Below are 18,421 nucleotides of genomic sequence, written 5' to 3'. Positions count from 1 at the left end.
TTCCACACTCCTCCACTATTCCCTCTACATTCCTCCATTACAAGACCACTCTCCTCCAGCACTCCTAAACACTTCTCCACCACCCCTCCATTCTTCTCTACCAACCCTCCACACTCCTCCACCACCATCAACACTCCTCCTCCTCCCCTCCACACTCCTCCACCACCAATCCACACTTTTTTACCACCTGTCCACACTCATCCACATCCCCTCCACACTCCTCCAGCACCTTTCCAAACTCCTCCACCACCCCTCCACACTCCTCCACCTCCACTCCACACTCCTCCAATACCCCATCACACTCCGCCACACTCCACCACCCTTCCACACTCCTCCATCGCTCCACACTCCTCCAACACCCCTCCACACTTCTCCACCACCCTCCCACACTCCTCCACACTCCTCCACCACCCCTCCACACTCCTCCACCACCCCTGCTCACTCCTGCACCTCCCCTGCACACTCCTCCAACACCCCTACACACTCCTCCACCACAACTTCAGACTCCTCCACCACCTTTCCACACTCCTCCACCTTCCCGCCACACTCCTACACCACCCTCCACACTCCTCCACCATTACTATACACTCCTCCACCACCGCTCCACAATCCTCCACAACCCGTCCACACTCCACCACCCCTGCACACTCATCCACCACCCTTGCACTCTCCTCCTCCACCCGTCCACACTCCTTCACTACCCCTCCACACTCCTCTACCACCCCTCCACTCTCGTCCACAACCCCTCCACACTATTCCACACTCCTCCACTACTCATCAAAACTCCTGCACCGCATCTCCACACTCCTTCACCACTCCTCCACGCTCCTCCATCATCCGTCCACACTCCTCCACCAACCCTCCACACTCCTCCACCAACCCTCCACACTCCTCCACCACCTGTCCACACGCCTCCACCACCCTTCTACTCTCCTCCACTATCAACTCCTCACTCCTCCATTCCAAGTTCACTATCATCCACAACCCCTCCCCACTCCTCCGACACTTGTCCACACTCCTCCTCCACCACACCTCCACACTCGTCCACTATCCCCTCCACGCTCCACCATTACAAGTCCACTCTCCTCCAACACCCATAAACATTCCTCCACTATTCCTTCCACACTCCTCCATTACAAGTCTACTCTCCTCCACCACCCCTCCACACTTCTCCACAACCCTTCCACACTTCTCTACCACCCATCCACACTCCTCCACCATGCCTCCACACTTCTCCACCACCCCTCCACAGTTCTCTACCACCCCTCCCCACTACTCAACCACCCCTCCAAACTCCTCCACATCCCTTCCACACACCTCCACCCCCTTCCACACTCTTGCACCTCCCCTCCACATTCCTCCACACTTCTCAACCACCCTTCCAAACTCATCCATCGCTCCACACTTCTCCACCACTCCTTCACACTTCTTCAATACCCCTCCACACTTCTCCACCACCCTTCCTCACTCCTCCACACTACTAAACCACCCCTCCACTCTCCTCCACCACAACTACGCATTTTTCCACTATTCACACTCCTCAACTACCCCTCCACACTCTTCCACCACTCCTCCACACTCCTCCACCAGCCCGCCACACTCCTTCACACCATGTCCACACTCCTCCACCACCACTCCACACTCAACCACCACCCCTGCTCACTCCACCGCCAGTCCAAAATCCTTTTCTACCCCACCACACTCCACCACTCCTCCACACTTCTCCACCCCCTCAACACTCGTCCACCACTCCTTCACACTCCTCCAAAACCCCTCCACACTCCTTCACCACACCTCCACACACCCTCACCACCCTCCACACTCCTTCACCACACCTTAACATTCCTCCAATACCGCTCCACGCTTCTCAACCACCCCTCCACACTCGTCCACCACCCCTCCACACTCCTCCACCAACCCTCCACACTCCTCCACCATCCCCTTCACTCCTCCACCACCTGTCCACACGCCTCCACCACCCCTCTACTCTCTTCCACTATCTCCTCCACACTCCTCCATTACAAGTTCACTCTCATCCACAACCCCTCCACACTCCTCCACCACCTGTCAACACTCCTCCACCACCACCCCTCCACACTCCTCCGCCATCCCCTCCACCCTACACCATTACAAGTCCACACTCCTCAACCACCCCTCCACACTCCTCCATTACAAGACCACTCTCCTCCAACACCCCTCCACACTTCTCCACCACCCCTCCACACTTCTCTACCTACCCTCCACACTCCTCCACCACCCTCAACTCTCCTCAACCACCCCTCCACACTAATCCACCACCCATCCACACTCCACCACCTGTCCACACTCCTCCAAAACCCCTGCGTACTCCTCCACCACTATTCCACACTTCTCCAATACCCCTCCACACTCCACCACTCCTCCACACTTCTCCACCCCCTCAACACTCCTTCACTACTTCTCCACACTCCTCCTCCACGCCTCCACACTGGTCCACCACCCCTCCATACTCCTCCATCACCCCTCCACACTTCTCCACCAACCCTACACACTCCTCCACCATCCCTCCACACTGCTCCAACACCTGTCCACACACCTCCACCACCCCTCTACTCTCCTCCACTGTCCCCTCCACACTCCTCCATTACAAGTTAACTCTCATCCACAACCCCTCCACACTGCTCCACCACCTGTCCACACTACTCCACCACCATCTTTCTACACTCCTCCTCTATCCCCTCCACACTCCACCATTACAAGTCCACACTCCTCCACCACCCCTGAACTATATTCCACAATTCCCTCCACACTCCTCCACTACTAGTCTACTCTCCTCCACCATCCCTCCACACTTCTCCACCTCCCCTCCACACTTCTCTACCAAAGCTACATACTCCTTCACCACCCCTCCATACTTCTTCACCACCCTTCCACACTCCTCCACCACACCTCCACACTCCTTCACCACCTTTCCACACTCCTCCATCGCTCCACACTTCTCCAACACTCCTTCACACTTCTCCAGTACCCTTCCACACTTCTCCACCACGCCTCCACACTTCTCAACCACCCCTGCACACTTCTCTACCACACCTCCACACTCCTCCACCATCCATCCACACTTCTCAACCACCCTTCCACACTTCTCTACCACCCCTCCACACTCCTCCACCACCCCTCCACACTCCTCCACCACATTTGCACACTCTTCCTATATAGCTTCACACTTCCCCGCCACTTCTTCAAACTTCTCCAATACCCTTCCACACTTCTCCACCACCCTTCCAAACTTCTCCACACACCTCCACCACCCCTCCACACTCCTCCGCCACCCTTCCACACTCCTCCACCACCCCTCCACACTCCTCCACTCTACTCCATCACCTTTCCACACTCCTCCTCCATCGCTCCACACTCCTCCACCACCTTTCCCCACTCGTCAACTACCACGCCACACTCCTCCAACACCCTCCACACTCCTCCACCACCCCTCCACACTCTTCCACCACCCCTCCACACTCCTCCACCACCCCTCCACACTCCTACACACTCCTCCACCACCCTCCCACACTCCTCCATCGCTCCACACTCCTCCACATCCCCATCACACTTCATCACCACCCCTCCACACTCCTCCATAACCCCTCCATGCTTCTACATTCTCCACCACCCCTATACCCTCCTACTCTATCCTTACACACTCCTTCACCTCCACTCCACACTCCTCCACCACTCCTCTACACTTATCCACCAACCATCCACACTCCTCCAACACCCCTCCACACTCCTCAACTATCCCCTATTTTCTTCTTCTCTACTATCCCCTTCACATTCTTTCACTATCCCCTCCACACTCCTCTATTATCCCCTCATCACTCGTCTACTATCCTCTCCACTCTTCTCCACTATCTCCTCCAGACTCCTCCGCTATCCCTTCCTCTCTCCTCCAATATCCCATCATCACTCCTCCTCCATCCCTCCACAATCCTCCACCCCCCTTTGCACTCCTCCACCCCTCCTCAACACTCCTCCACCACCCTCCACACTAATCCTCAATCTGTCCACATTCCTCAACCACCCCTCCGCACTCGTCTACCACTCATCCACACTCCTCCACCACCCATCCACACTTCTCCACAACCCCTCCAAACTCATCCACCACCCTTCCACTCTCCTCCATAGCTCCACTTTCATCCACCACCCCTTCACACTAAAATAACACCCCTCCACACTCCTCCACCATCCCTGCACATTCTTCCACCACCCCTCCATGCTTCTCCACACTCCTCCACAACCGCTCCATACTCCTCCTCCAACCTTCCACACTCCTCCACCACCCCTCCACACTCCTATACCACCCCTTTACGCTGCACCACCGCTCCACTCTCCTCCACCACCCCTCCACACTCTTTAACCACCCCTCCACACTCCTCCACCACCCCTCCACACTCTTTCACGACCCGTCCACTCTCCTCCACCACCCCTTCACACTCCTCCACCACCCCTCCACACTCTTCCACCACTCCTCAACAATCACCACACCTCCACACTCCTCCACCACCCCTCCACACACCTACACCACCCCTCCACACTCATCCACCACCTGTCCACACTCCTCCACAACCCCCCTCACTCCTCCACTATCCCCTCCACACTCCTCCATTACAAGTCCACTCTCCTCCACCACTCCTACACACTCCTCCACCAACCCTCCACACTTCTCCACCATCACTCCACACTCCAACACCACCTGTCCACACGCCTCCACCACCCCTCTACTCTGCTCCACTATCCCCTCCACACTCCTCCATTACAAGTTAACTCTCATCCACAACCCCTCCACACTGCTCCAGCACCTGTCCACACTACTCCACCACCACCCCTCTACACTCCTCCACTATCCCCTCCACACTCCACCATTACAAGTCCACACTCCTCCACCACCCCTGAACTATATTCCACAATTCTCTCCACACTCCTCCACTACAAGTCTACTCTCCTCCACCATCCCTCCACACTTCTCCACCTCCCCTCCACACTTCTCTACCAAACATCCATACTCCTTCACCACCCCTCCATACTTCTCCACCACCCTTCCACACTTCTCTACCACCCCTCCACAATCCTCCACCACACCTCCACACTCCTTCACCACCTTTCCACACTCCTCCTCCATCGCTCCACACTTCTCCAACACTCCTTCACACTTCTCCAGTACCCCTCCACACTTCTCAACCACGCCTCCACACTTCTCAACCACCCCTCCACACTTCTCTACCACACCTCCACACTCCTCCACCATCCATCCACACTTCTCAACCACCCTTCCACACTTCTCTACCACCCCTCCACACTCCTCCACCACCCCTCCACACTCCTCCACCACATTTGCACACTCCTCCTATATCGCTTCACACTTCCCCACCACTCCTTCACACTTCTCCAATACCCCTCCACACTTCTCCACCACTCTTCCAAACTTCTCCACACACCTCCACCACCCCTCCACACTCCTCCACCACCCTTCCACACTCCTCCACCACCCCTCCACACTCCTCCACTCTCCTCAATCACCTTTCCACACTCCTCCTCCATCGATCCACACTTCTCCACCACTCCTTCACACTTCTCCAATATCCCTCCACACTCCTCCAACTCCCTTCCACACTCCTCCACCATCCCTTTCACGCCACCACCTGTCCACACGCCTCCACCACCCCTCTATTTTCTTCCACTATCTCCTCCACACTCCTCCATTACAAGTTCACTCTCATCCACAACCCTTCCACACTCCTCCACCACCTGTCAACACTCCTCCACCACCACCCCTCCACACTCCTCCACTATCCCCTCCACACTCCACCATTACAAGTCCACACTCCTCAACCACCCCTCCACACTCCTCCATTACAAGACCACTCTCCTCCAACACCCCTCCACACTTCTCCACCACCTCTCCACACTTCTCTACCAACCCTCCACACTCCTATACCACCATCAACTCTCCTCAACCACCCCTCCACACTCCTCCAGCACCCTTCCACACTCCTCCATCGCTCCAAACTCCTCCACCTCTGCTTCACACTTCTCCTCCACAACTCCACACCCCTCTACCACCCTTCCACAGTCCTCCACATCCCCTCCACACTCCTACACACTCACCACCCTTGAACACTCCTCCTCCATCTCCCCACACTCCTCCACCACCCCTCCGCACTCGTTCACTACTCCTCCACACTCTTACAGCACAACTCCAAACTCATACAACACTCCTCCACACTACTCCTCTACTCCTCCACTACATTCCACAACCTCTCCACACTCCACCACTCCTCCACACTCCTCCACAACCAATCCACACCCCTCCACCACCCCTCCACACTCCTACACCACCCCTCCACACTCATCCACCACCTGTCCACACTCCTCCACAACCCCCCTCACTCCTCCACTATCCCCTCCACACTCCTCCATTACAAGTCCACTCTCCTCCACCACTCCTCCACACTCCTTCACCAACCCTCCACACTCCTCCACCATCCCTCCACACTCCTCCACCACCTGTCCACACGCCTCCACCACCCCTCTACTCTCCTCCACTATCCCCTCCACACTCCTCCATTACAAGTTAATTCTCATCCACAACCCCTCCACACTGCTCCACCACCTGTCCACACTACTCCACCACCACCCCTCTACACTCCTCCACTATCCCCTCCACACTCCACCATTACAAGTCCACACTCCTCCACCACCCCTGAACTATATTCCACAATTCCCTCCACACTCCTCCACTACAAGTCTACTCTCCTCCACCATCCCTCCACACTTCTCCACCTCCCCTCCACACTTCTCTACCAAACATCCATACTCCTTCACCACCCCTCCATACTTCTCCACCACCCTTCCACACTTCTCTACCACCCCTCCACAATCCTCCACCACACCTCCACACTCCTTCACCACCTTTCCACACTCCTCCTCCATCGCTCCACACTTCTCCAACACTCCTTCACACTTCTCCAGTACCCCTCCACACTTCTCCACCACGCCTCCACACTTCTCAACCACCCCTCCACACTTCTCTACCACACCTCCACACTCCTCCACCATCCATCCACACTTCTCAACCACCCTTCCACACTTCTCTACCACCCCTCCACACTCCTCCACCACCCCTCCACACTCCTCCACCACATTTGCACACTCCTCCTATATCGCTTCACACTTCCCCACCACTCCTTCACACTTCTTCAATCCACACTTCTCCACCACCCTTCCACACTTCTCCACCACTCTTCCAAACTTCTCCACACACCTCCACCACCCCTCCACACTCCTCCACCACCCTTCCACACTCCTCCACCACCCCTCCACCCCCACACTTCACACTCCTGCACACTCCTCCACTCTCCTCAATCACCTTTCCACACTCCTCCTCCATCGATCCACACTTCTCCACCACTCCTTCACACTTCTCCAATATCCCTCCACACTCCTCCAACTCCCTTCCACACTCCTCCACCATCCCTTTCACTCCTCCACCACCTGTCCACACGCCTCCACCACCCCTCTACTTTCTTCCACTATCTCCTCCACACTCCTCCATTACAAGTTCACTCTCATCCACAACCCCTCCACACTCCTCCACCACCTGTCAACACTCCTCCACCACCCCCCTCCACACTCCTCCACTATCCCCTCCACACTCCACCATTACAAGTCCACGCTCCTCAACCACCCCTCCACACTCCTCCATTACAAGACCACTCTCCTCCAACACCCCTCCACACTTCACCACCACCTTTTCTACACTTCTCTACCAACCCTCCACACTCCTGTACCACCATCAACTCTCCTCAACCACCCCTTCCACACTCCTTCAGCACCCTTCCACACTCCTCCTCCATCGCTCCAAACTCCTCCACCTCTGCTTCACACTTCTCCTCCACAACTACACACCCCTCTACCACCCTTCCACAGTCCTCCACATCCCCTGCACACTCCTACACACTCACCACCCTTGAACACTCCTCCTCCATCTCCCCACACTCCTCCACCACCCCTCCGCACTCGTTCACTACTCCTCCACACTCTTACAGCACCACTCCACACTCATACAACACTCCTCCACACTACTCCTCTACTCCTCCACTACATTCCACAACCTCTCCACACTCCACCACTCCTCCACACTCCTCCACATTCCTCCACAACCAATCCACACCCCTCCACCACCCCTCCACACTCCTACACCACCCCTCCACACTCATCCACCACCTGTCCACACTCCTCCACATCCCCCCACTCCTCCACTATCCCCTCCACACTCCTCCATTACAAGTCCACTCTCCTCCACCACTCCTCCACACTCCTCCACCAACCCTCCACACTCCTCCACCATCCCTCCACACTCCTCAACCACCTGTCCACACGCCTCCACCACCCCTCTACTCTCCTCCACTATCCCCTCCACACTCCTCCATTACAAGTTAATTCTCATCCACAACCCCTCCACACTGCTCCACCACCTGTCCACACTACTCCACCACCACCCCTCTACATTCCTCCACTATCCCCTCCACACTCCACCATTACAAGTCCACACTCCTCCACCACCCCTGAACTATATTCCACAATTCCCTCCACACTCCTCCACTACAAGTCTACTCTCCTCCATCATCCCTCCACACTTCTCCACCTCCCCTCCACACTTCTCTACGAAACCTCCATACTCCTTCACCACCCCTCCATAGTTCTCCACCACCCTTACACACTTCTCTACCACCCCTCCACAATCCTCCACCACACCTCCACACTTCTTCACCACCTTTCCACACTCCTCCTCCATCGCTTCACACTTCTCCAACACTCCTTCACACTTCTCCAGTACCCCTCCACACTTCTCCACCACGCCTCCACACTTCTCAACCACCCCTCCACACTTCTCTACCACACCTCCACACTCCTCCACCATCCATCCACACTTCTCAACCACCCTTCCACACTTCTCTACCACCCCTCCACACTCCTCCACCACCCCTCCACACTCCTCCACCACATTTGCACACTCCTCCTATATCGCTTCACACTTCCCCACCACTCCTTCACACTTCTCCAATACCCCTCCACACTTCTCCACCACCCTTCCAAGCTTCTCCACACACCTCCACCACCCCTCCACACTCCTCCACCACCCTTCCACACTCCTCCACCACCCCTCCACACTCCTCCACTCTCCTCCATCACCTTTCCACACTCCTCCTCCATCGCTCCACACTTCTCCACCACTCCTTCACACTTCTCCAATATCCCTCCACACTCCTCCACCACCCTTCCACACTCCTCCACCACCCCTCCACACTCCTCCACTCTCCTCCATCACCTTTCCACACTCCTCCTCCATCGCTCCACACTTCTCCACCACTCCTCTCTTCTCCAATACCCCTCCACACTTCTCCACCACCCTTCCACACTCCTCCACCACCCCTCTACACTCCTCCACAACTCCTCCACACTCCTTCACCACCTTTCCCCACTCGTCAACTACCACGCCACACTCCTCCAACACCCTCCACACTCCTCCACCACCCCTCCACACTCTTCCACCAACCATCCACACTCTTCCACCACCCCTCCACACTCCTTCACCACTCCTGCACACTCCTCCACCACCCCTCCACAATTTTCCAACACCCATGCACACTCCACCACTCCTTCACACTCCTCCACCACCCCTACACTCTAATCCACAACCCTTCCACACTCCACCACCCCTCCACACTCGTCCACCATCCCTCCACACTCCACCACAACCCCTCCACACTCCTCCTCCACCCCTCTACACTCCTCCACACTCCTCCACCACCCCTTCCCACTTCTCCACCACCGCTCCACACTCCTCCACCTGCCCTCCACACTCCTCCACCACCCCTCCACACTCCTCCACACTCGTCCACCACCCTTCCACACTCCTCCATCGTTCCACACTCCTCCACCACCCTTTCACACTTCTCCACCACCCCTCAACACTCCTCCCCAACCCTCCACACTCCTCCACCATCCCTCCATACTCCTCCACCACCACCACCTGTCAACACTCCTCAACCACCCCTCCACACTCCTCCATTACAAGTCCACTCTCCTCCACCACCACTCCACACTCCTCCACCACCTGTCGACACTCCTCCACCACCTGTCGACACTCCTCCACCAACCCTCCACACTCCTCCACTATCCCCTCCACACTCCTCCATTACAAGTCCACACTCCTCAACCACCCCTCCAGATTCCTCCACTATCCCCACCACTCTCCTCCATTATTGGTCTACTGTCCTCCACAATCCCTCCACACTTCTCCACCACCATTCCACACTAATTCACCACCCCTTCACATTTCTCCACCATCCCTCCAGCTCCTGAACCTGTATTCCCTGGAACGCAGGCGGGAGAGATAAATGATTACATACACCTGGAATATCCTAGAGGTACTAGTACCGAACTTGCACACAAAAATCACTCACAACGAAAGCAAAAGACTTGGCAGACGATGCAACATCCCTCCAATGAAAAGCAGGGGTGTCACTAGCACGTTAAGAGACCATACAATAAGTGTCAGAGGCCCGAGACTGTTCAACTGCTTCCCAGCCTACATAAGAGGGATTACCAACAGACCCCTGGCAGTCCTCAAGCTGGCACTGGACAAGCACCTAAATTCGGTGCCTGACCAGCAGGGCTGTGGCTCGTACGTTGGTTTGCGTGCAGCCAGCAGTAACAGCCTGGTTGATCAGGCTCTGATCCACCAGGAGGCCTGGTCACAGACCGGGCCGCGGGGACGTTAACCCCCGGAATTCTCTCCAGGTAAACTCCTCCACCACCCCTCCACACTCCTCCACCAACCATTCACACCTCCACCACCCCTGCACACTCCTCCACTATCCCCTCCACACTCCTCCACTATCCACTCCACACTCCTCCATTACAAGTCCACTTTCCTCCACCACCCCTTTACACTTCTCCACCACCCCTCCACAGTTCTCCACCGCCCCTCCACCACCCTCGACACTCCTCCGCCACCCCTCCACACACCTCCACCAACCTTCCACACTCCTCCACCACATCTCCACACTACACCTCTACCACTTCACACTCCTCTAAACTCATCCCCCACCCTTCCACTCTCCTCCTCCATCGCTCCACACTCCTCCACAACCCCTCCACACTGCTGGTTTATTTGTCAATCATCATCTGCATTGTTCTTAAACTTTAGGCGACACGTTTAGTGGTGATGATGGTTTTGCTGGTGATAGCGAGGTGGTGTGTCTAAGATCATATGTGAATGTATGAGTAACTGACGGCACAGTCGGGCCACTGTAGTAGCAGCAGCATCCTCTGGCCAGCAGCAGCAGCAGCATCCTCTGGCCAGCAGCAGCAGCAGCATCCTCTGGCCAGCAGCAGCAGCAGCATCCTCTGGCCAGCAGCAGCAGCAGCATCCTCTGGCCAGCAGCAGCAGCAGCATCCTCTGGCCAGCAGCAGCAGCAGCAGCAATATCTGGCTAGCAACAGACGGCAGCATCACCCTCTGGCTAGCAAGAGCTGAGTTCGGTGGTCTCATTGTCTTATGTAGGACATATGACCCTCGTCTGGGTCATGGGTCAGCAGTATGCGCATTTAATGTGTATTATATTTGCAGAGTTTTGCAGAGTGTTACGTTATGACAATACGAATCAGATTGCTGGTCCTCCTCCTTTCTGCCTTTGGTTCCTTAATTCCCAGATGGCATCAGTAGGCGGAAAGAGCAGCGGGATAAGTAAATGTCAGAGTATAGCCATCTGCATAGGCCTGGGATTCTGGCAGTAGGTGAAGGTGGTTAAATTAGACATTCTGTAAAACCTTATTTATTTGCATATGTAAATATGCATATATGAAGCTTCATATAATGTCAACTTCAATGACCTTCACCTAATTCCAGAATCTCATGCCTATGCAGGTGGTTGTACTCTGACATTGACTTATCCAGAAGAGGAAATGCCAGCTCCTCTCTGGTACATCAGTCACCAGCTTACAGCTATATAAGTCTGGGGAAAACGATAGAACGTGATATATGCTGCTCCTGAGAAAGCACAAATGATGCTCTCTAGGAAAGATGTTAAGCTGTAGCAGTAATAAGATGAATGAAAGAAAAGAGGGAAGGGAGGGAGAGACAGAGATGAAGAGATGGAAAGAGGGGGGAGAAAGGATGGATGAGGGGAAAGAGGAGGAGAGGGAGGGAGGAATAGACAGGCAAAGAGACTGAATCAGTGCCCAATAACTTGTAACTTTTATTGTACGTTGTCTCGCTTCCTCATCCAAAGCTTTTAGTGTCAGTTTGTCGCCTCTTAAAAACACAGAAGCAAAAGCTGATAGCGGTTATGAAGGAGTTACATTTGGAAAACAGAAAAAAACAAGAACACACGCATGTGTCTCCTGACGATAAAACAATAATAGTTCTCTGAAATAAGTGTGGCGACGCAGCCTGGAGCTTATACAGTGTCGTTGCTGATGCTCTATACAACCCAGTGGGATTTATTGGTCATATATAGACCACTAAATCTCACTTATGATGATTATCTCTTCAGTCAGTTACTGACTTTGCCAGCAGCAGTGTGACGCGGGTCCAGGAGGAAGAATATAAAGTTCCATTATATATTTAATAGTATAGCCATTGAACTTAACTCACGAAATCGTAATGACACGATTGTAAACCGACACTAACGCGTCGGTCTGGAGTTTTAAGACACCCATGATATGCTTTATTGCCACTGAATTTTTTAGAAATGCTTTATATGGAATCACTACAGAAAAAACAGGAGCATGATACAGATACATAAATATGGGTAACAATAACATTAGACTTCATATTAGTGAAATAAAGGATATTCTTGACAGCTTCGTGTACTGGCATTACTAACTTCATCCATGAGGATATAATGAAAATTTACGAAATAGCATATTATATAAAATATCCTAAAAGCTTTGATAAATATTTTATAATTGCCAGAAATACAATTTTCAATTCCTAAAAGAATACAGAACCAACATATTTAACCAAGAATATGTTGGTTTTGTTATAACATTATTCAACCAAGAATATGTTGGTTTTGTTATAACATTATTCAACCAAGAATATGTTGGTTTTGTTATAACATTATTCAACCAAGAATATGTTGGTTTTGTTATAACATTATTCAACCAAGAATATGTTGGTTTTGTTATAACATTATTCAACCAAGAATATGTTGGTTTTGTTATAACATTAAACCAAGAATATGTTGGTTTTGTTATAACATTATTCAACCAAGAATATGTTGGTTTTGTTATAACTTTGCTTAATCTATTTTCTCTACTTAACTTCCAAAATTCAACTTATATTTAAAAATCTTGATGCAAAAAAAAAAAAAATCATTATGAATTCTCCCGAAATTACTGATCACTGCATCTCTAATATTCCCTGTACGAAATGCACTAATTATTTTTGTACAAATTGAAAAAAAATAGCATTATAAATAGGCAAGAGTATAATTTTCCGTTTATGCATGCCAGATATTTTAACCAACCTATAATTTTTCAAAAAGCAGAACTCATTTAAAATTAAGTCCTTTATAAAAATTTCTTTTATACTTTTAAAGACATTTTTTTCCATTTATGTTATTGCAAAAATTAACAATTTTGGAGAAAAAGAACCTTAGAAAACTTACCTAATCTTATTATAACAAGCGCAATTTAATTTAGCCTAATCCAACTAAATATATTTTAGATAAGTTTACAGTAATTTAATAATAAATGAACACAATGAAATATTTTTTTTTTGGTTAGGTTCAAAATTATTTTTTGCGAAATTATTACATACACATATTTTCGCTTGCCTTATTCGGCAAGAAGAGCGTTGCTATTTAAGCCAAACTCGCAAACTTTACCTATTCGGCACGACATAAATGTACATACATACATACATACATACATACATACATACATACATACATACAATCTTGGACTGCAAGAAAGCGTTTGACACAGTTCCACACAAGAGATTAGTACAAAAACTGGAGGACCAAGCAGGGATAACAGGGAAGGCACTACAATGGATCAGGGAATACTTGTCAGGAAGACAGCAGCGAGTCATGGTACGTGGCGAGGTGTCAGAGTGGGCACCTGTGACCAGCGGGGTCCCACAGGGGTCAGTCCTAGGACCAGTGCTGTTTCTGGTATTTGTGAACGACATGACGGAAGGAATAGACTCCTAAGTGTCCCTGTTTGCAGATGACGTGAAGTTGATGAGAAGAATTCATTCGATCGCAGACCAGGCAGAACTACAAAGGGATATGGACAGGCTGCAGACCTGGTCCAGCAACTGGCTCCTGGAGTTCAAGCCAACCAAGTGCAAAGTCATGAAGATTGGGGAAGGGCAATGAAGACCGCAGACTGAGTACAATCTAGGGGGCCAGAGACTACAAACCTCCCTCAAGGAAAAAGATCTTGGGGTGAGTATAACACCAGGCACATCTCCTGAAGCGCACATCAACCAAATAACTACTGCAGCATATGGGCGCCTAGCAAACCTCAGAACAGCATTCCGACATCTTAATAAGGAATCGTTCAAGACCCTGTACACCGTCTACGTTAAACCAATATTGGAGTATGCGGCACCAGTTTGGAATCCACACCTAGCCAAGCACGTAAAGAAACTAGAGAAAGTGCAAAGGTTTGCAACAAGACTAGTCCCAGAGCTAAGAGGTATGTCCTACGAGGAGAGGTTAAGGGAAATCAACCTGACGACACTGGAGGACAGGAGAGATAGGGGGGACATGATAACGACATACAAAATACTGAGAGGAATTGACAAGGTGGACAAAGACAGGATGTTCCAGTGATGGGACACAGCAACAAGGGAACACAGTTGGAAGTTGAAGACACAGATGAATCACAGGGATGTTAGGAAGTATTTCTTCAGCCACAGAGTAGTCAGGAAGTGGAATAGTTTGGGAAGCAATGTAGTGGAGGCAGGATCCATACATAGCTTTAAGCAGAGGTATGATAAAGCTCACGGTTCAGGGAGAGTGACCTAGTAGAGACCAGTGAAGACGCGGGGCCAGGAGCCTATACTCGATCCCTGCAACCTCAACTAGGTGAGTACATACATACGTACATTGCAATAATTGCTAGAAATGTATCCCTCAAACCTCATGTATTGTATATGCCATCTTTGTACCAGCACTGCATCCTTTTAAGTCTTGTGCACCATATTATGTAATAAAATATACCTATTGTTAAAAAAAAATATTAAAAATGGGGTATTAGAGGAAATGGAATATTCATATGGCATCAGGAACAATTCCAAATCACGCACACATTCTTTATACTGCTGTCTTTCTACCTTTCCCATTTTTTTTTTTTCAGCAACTTCGCCTTTAGCGACCTAAAACAAGGCAAGGTGACCATCCAGTAGCCTGTGTGGTTTATTAAACTCCGGGCGATCATTACCTTAGGCCTCGTCCCCCTCTATCCCTCAAGGGTAGGCTATGTTAGGGGCTGACCTTCATAAATCAGCTGAGGCAGGATTAAGGGTCACAAAGGAAAGTTTTTTTTTCCCAGCATATTGGGCATCATGCCCAATATAAGAATCAGACTCCGGGTCACTGATGACCAGAAGTCCAAGAGGGACATTTTAGATTGCATTTGTACTAATGCCACTGTTGCACCTATGGATATATTCCAAACCCACTCTGGTGCGGTACTACTCCTCTACTCGGAAGAGGAGCTACTCCAACGATGTGGGTATCACCCCCACAACTTCCAAGCCCAACGTTCTGTGTTTGTTGCACGCATCAACAGCTTCATGCGTGAATACGCCCCCGTCTCTCCCCCCCCCATCTTTCTCTCCCCCTGTCTCTCTCCCTATCTCCCCATGCGATGTATTCAGAGTGAATGTATATTGTGGATGTTTTATATGTCACTGCTCTTCAAATGCTTGCACGAAAGGTGCAGAATTTAAAAGAGACATGCTCTTGATCACACACGCAAGAACTCACACAAGCAAAATGCTGATTAATGCATATGAATAAACTTATTTACAAATTTAAACACAAGCAAGTTCAGAGTTAGTGTAATTAGTATATGGCTGCCTAATTGTAAGTAAACTAGACAGACATATGTTGATGTTCGTACTGATGACATGAAGCCACGATATGATAACGAGACAATTTTATGTATTAACGTTAAGTGAAGGACATAAAGTTTTATGATTAAAATGAGAAAGCTGGAGGTAAATCAGACAGAACAGGAACGTAGTAAACGAGTTATGTAAATGAACTGGGAATATGAATATTTTTTATGTCAATGGAAAGCAACACTTTCTTAAAAATGTGTACAGTAGTGACTTGAAATTGTGTTTCAGAACATTAATGTTTGCTGGCATTTTCAACATTCTGTTTTTAGATTGTAATGAATATTACGTTGCTTAAAAGAATTATTTTTAATTATCTGTTATATCAGCAGAAACACTTCATACGAGGAGGTGATAATGATTTATTACATCACATATGTAAATGGAGTTACAGAATAAATTCCACTGACGCTGACTTGTTAATGGGGTTAGAAAAGTGTTGTTGAAAAATATAGAGCAGAACCTGTTATGATTAACATTATTCCAGTTTTAATACGAGATAATCCAAGTTTTGTTGAAGACTTGTCTTCTAATATTTGTCGTACCGATGAGAAATATTACTGTCCATAACAGTGTATGTTTGATATCTCAGTAATTACCACGTAAGGTTCACTGTTTAACGGTAATGGTGAGCTTCCTGCTGCAGTGTTGCTTTTGACTTCGCTTTCCAGCTTTAAAATCTGATTCATTTGCACATTTAAGGGCGTTCCTTCTGCTGATGTCACCTGCCAACCGAAGTACATCAAGCAGACTGGGGAGAAGAAACAGTCTTTCTGGGGCAGTTATAAATTACACACTGCATCATTTTCTACCTAGCATGACATTGATGTCAGCTACGCCTGTGTAAGTTGTACTTGTACTTGTAGATGTACTTGTACTTCTAGATGTACTTGTACTTGTAGAAATAAAGATTTTTATGATTATTATTTTTATTGTAACACTCAAATCCAAAGAGCATATATCCTACATAAGAGACAATGAGACCACTGAGTTCAGTTATTAGGCAGTAGTTACTGCTGCAGTTGTCCGATACTGCATCTGCTAGGAAAATGATAGGATGGATAATGAGAACCTTCGAAGCTAGGGACGCCAAACCCATGATGATTCTCTTCTAATCGCTTGTTCTCTCTAGACTGGAATACTGCTGTACACTAACTGCCCCCTTAAGGCAGGCGAAATTGCTGTCCTGGAGAGTGTACTAAGAACTTTCACGGTACACGTAAGTACGATAAGTCACCTAAATTACTGGTAACGGTTGGAGTCCTTGATCTGTATTTTTTATTATTTTTTTTTTATTCGCCGGTATTCTCCCGGCCCGGGTCTTTTCCAAGTAGTGGTGACCCGGCCTTGGCTCCCTATCTGGGGAGTGTCTCGAGACTTAAGTCTCCCATGGGAGGAGGTACAAGTACCTCCTCATCTTTGGGACAAAGTGTCCCCAGGCCTAGCCACATTCCCCGCCCTCACGGAGCTCGTAGGGAGAAGCTAGGCCTCTGGTCTGCCATCTACCCCGCCTCAAAGGGGCTCGTGGGGATGGCAGTCTTATGAGCTACAGATGGTAGCAAGCTCAGGCTTAAAAATAAAAAAATCATTCTTTCCAACTTTCCCCGGTTTATGTATCCAGGAATCCATCCGTTCGCTCCCGGATGTCTCCCCTTCCCCACTTACCTAAGGTCAGCCTCAACTACAACCTTCCCCAAGCTCATGTATCCAGGAATCCATCCGTTCGCTCCCGGATGTTTCCCCTTCCCCACTTACCTAAGGTCGGCGGTGCCTTCCCCGGATCAGTGTCTCCAAGAATCCACTTGTGTCACTGAGTGGACTCCCTTCCCCACTTCCCCAGAGTCAGCGGTTGCCACCCTCAGTGACCTCGCTGCATGGAAACTTGGTCTTGTCTAGCTGGTCTACGGTAGAGACTGTCCAGGTGGGTGGAATTACTGGAGGGGACACACAGAAAACTGCGTCCAGTAATTAATAGATATAATTATTTTAATCGTACTATTATATACAGTGGTTCAGTGACTAAAACACAGCTTCACTTGTATTAGTGTAACAGAAGATGGTTAAGAAAAATTTAAACAGAAAAGGTGTACCAACTTCGTGTTCACAAGGTTATATTATTATCTATCTCGCCTGGAACGCAGGCGAGATAGATAATAATATACACTTGGAAAATCCTAGTGGTATTAGTACCAAACTTGCACACGAAAATCGCTCCCTATGAAAGCAAAAGACTTGGCAGGAG

At 50.2% G+C, this 18,421-nt stretch overlaps 1 long non-coding RNA gene across 3 annotated transcripts in view; it reads right to left on the bottom strand.

The window, feature by feature from the left end:
- Positions 1–18,421, bottom strand: part of LOC138851530 (uncharacterized) — a 59,228-nt gene that overhangs the window by 21,667 nt on the left and 19,140 nt on the right. For 2 of the 3 annotated variants that reach the window (XR_011391266.1, XR_011391265.1), the window contains exon 3: positions 17,099–18,113. This is a non-coding gene — a long non-coding RNA (uncharacterized lncRNA). Of the gene's footprint in view, positions 1–17,098; positions 18,114–18,421 lie in introns of those variants that run through there. The other variant, XR_011391267.1, reaches the window with a different exon arrangement.

Source organism: Cherax quadricarinatus, unplaced genomic scaffold, assembly GCF_038502225.1.
Source record: "Cherax quadricarinatus isolate ZL_2023a unplaced genomic scaffold, ASM3850222v1 Contig895, whole genome shotgun sequence".
Lineage (NCBI taxonomy): Eukaryota > Metazoa > Arthropoda > Malacostraca > Decapoda > Parastacidae > Cherax > Cherax quadricarinatus.
The sequence above is the reverse complement of the archived record's forward strand: the minus strand, read 5'-3'. Positions and strand labels throughout refer to the sequence as shown.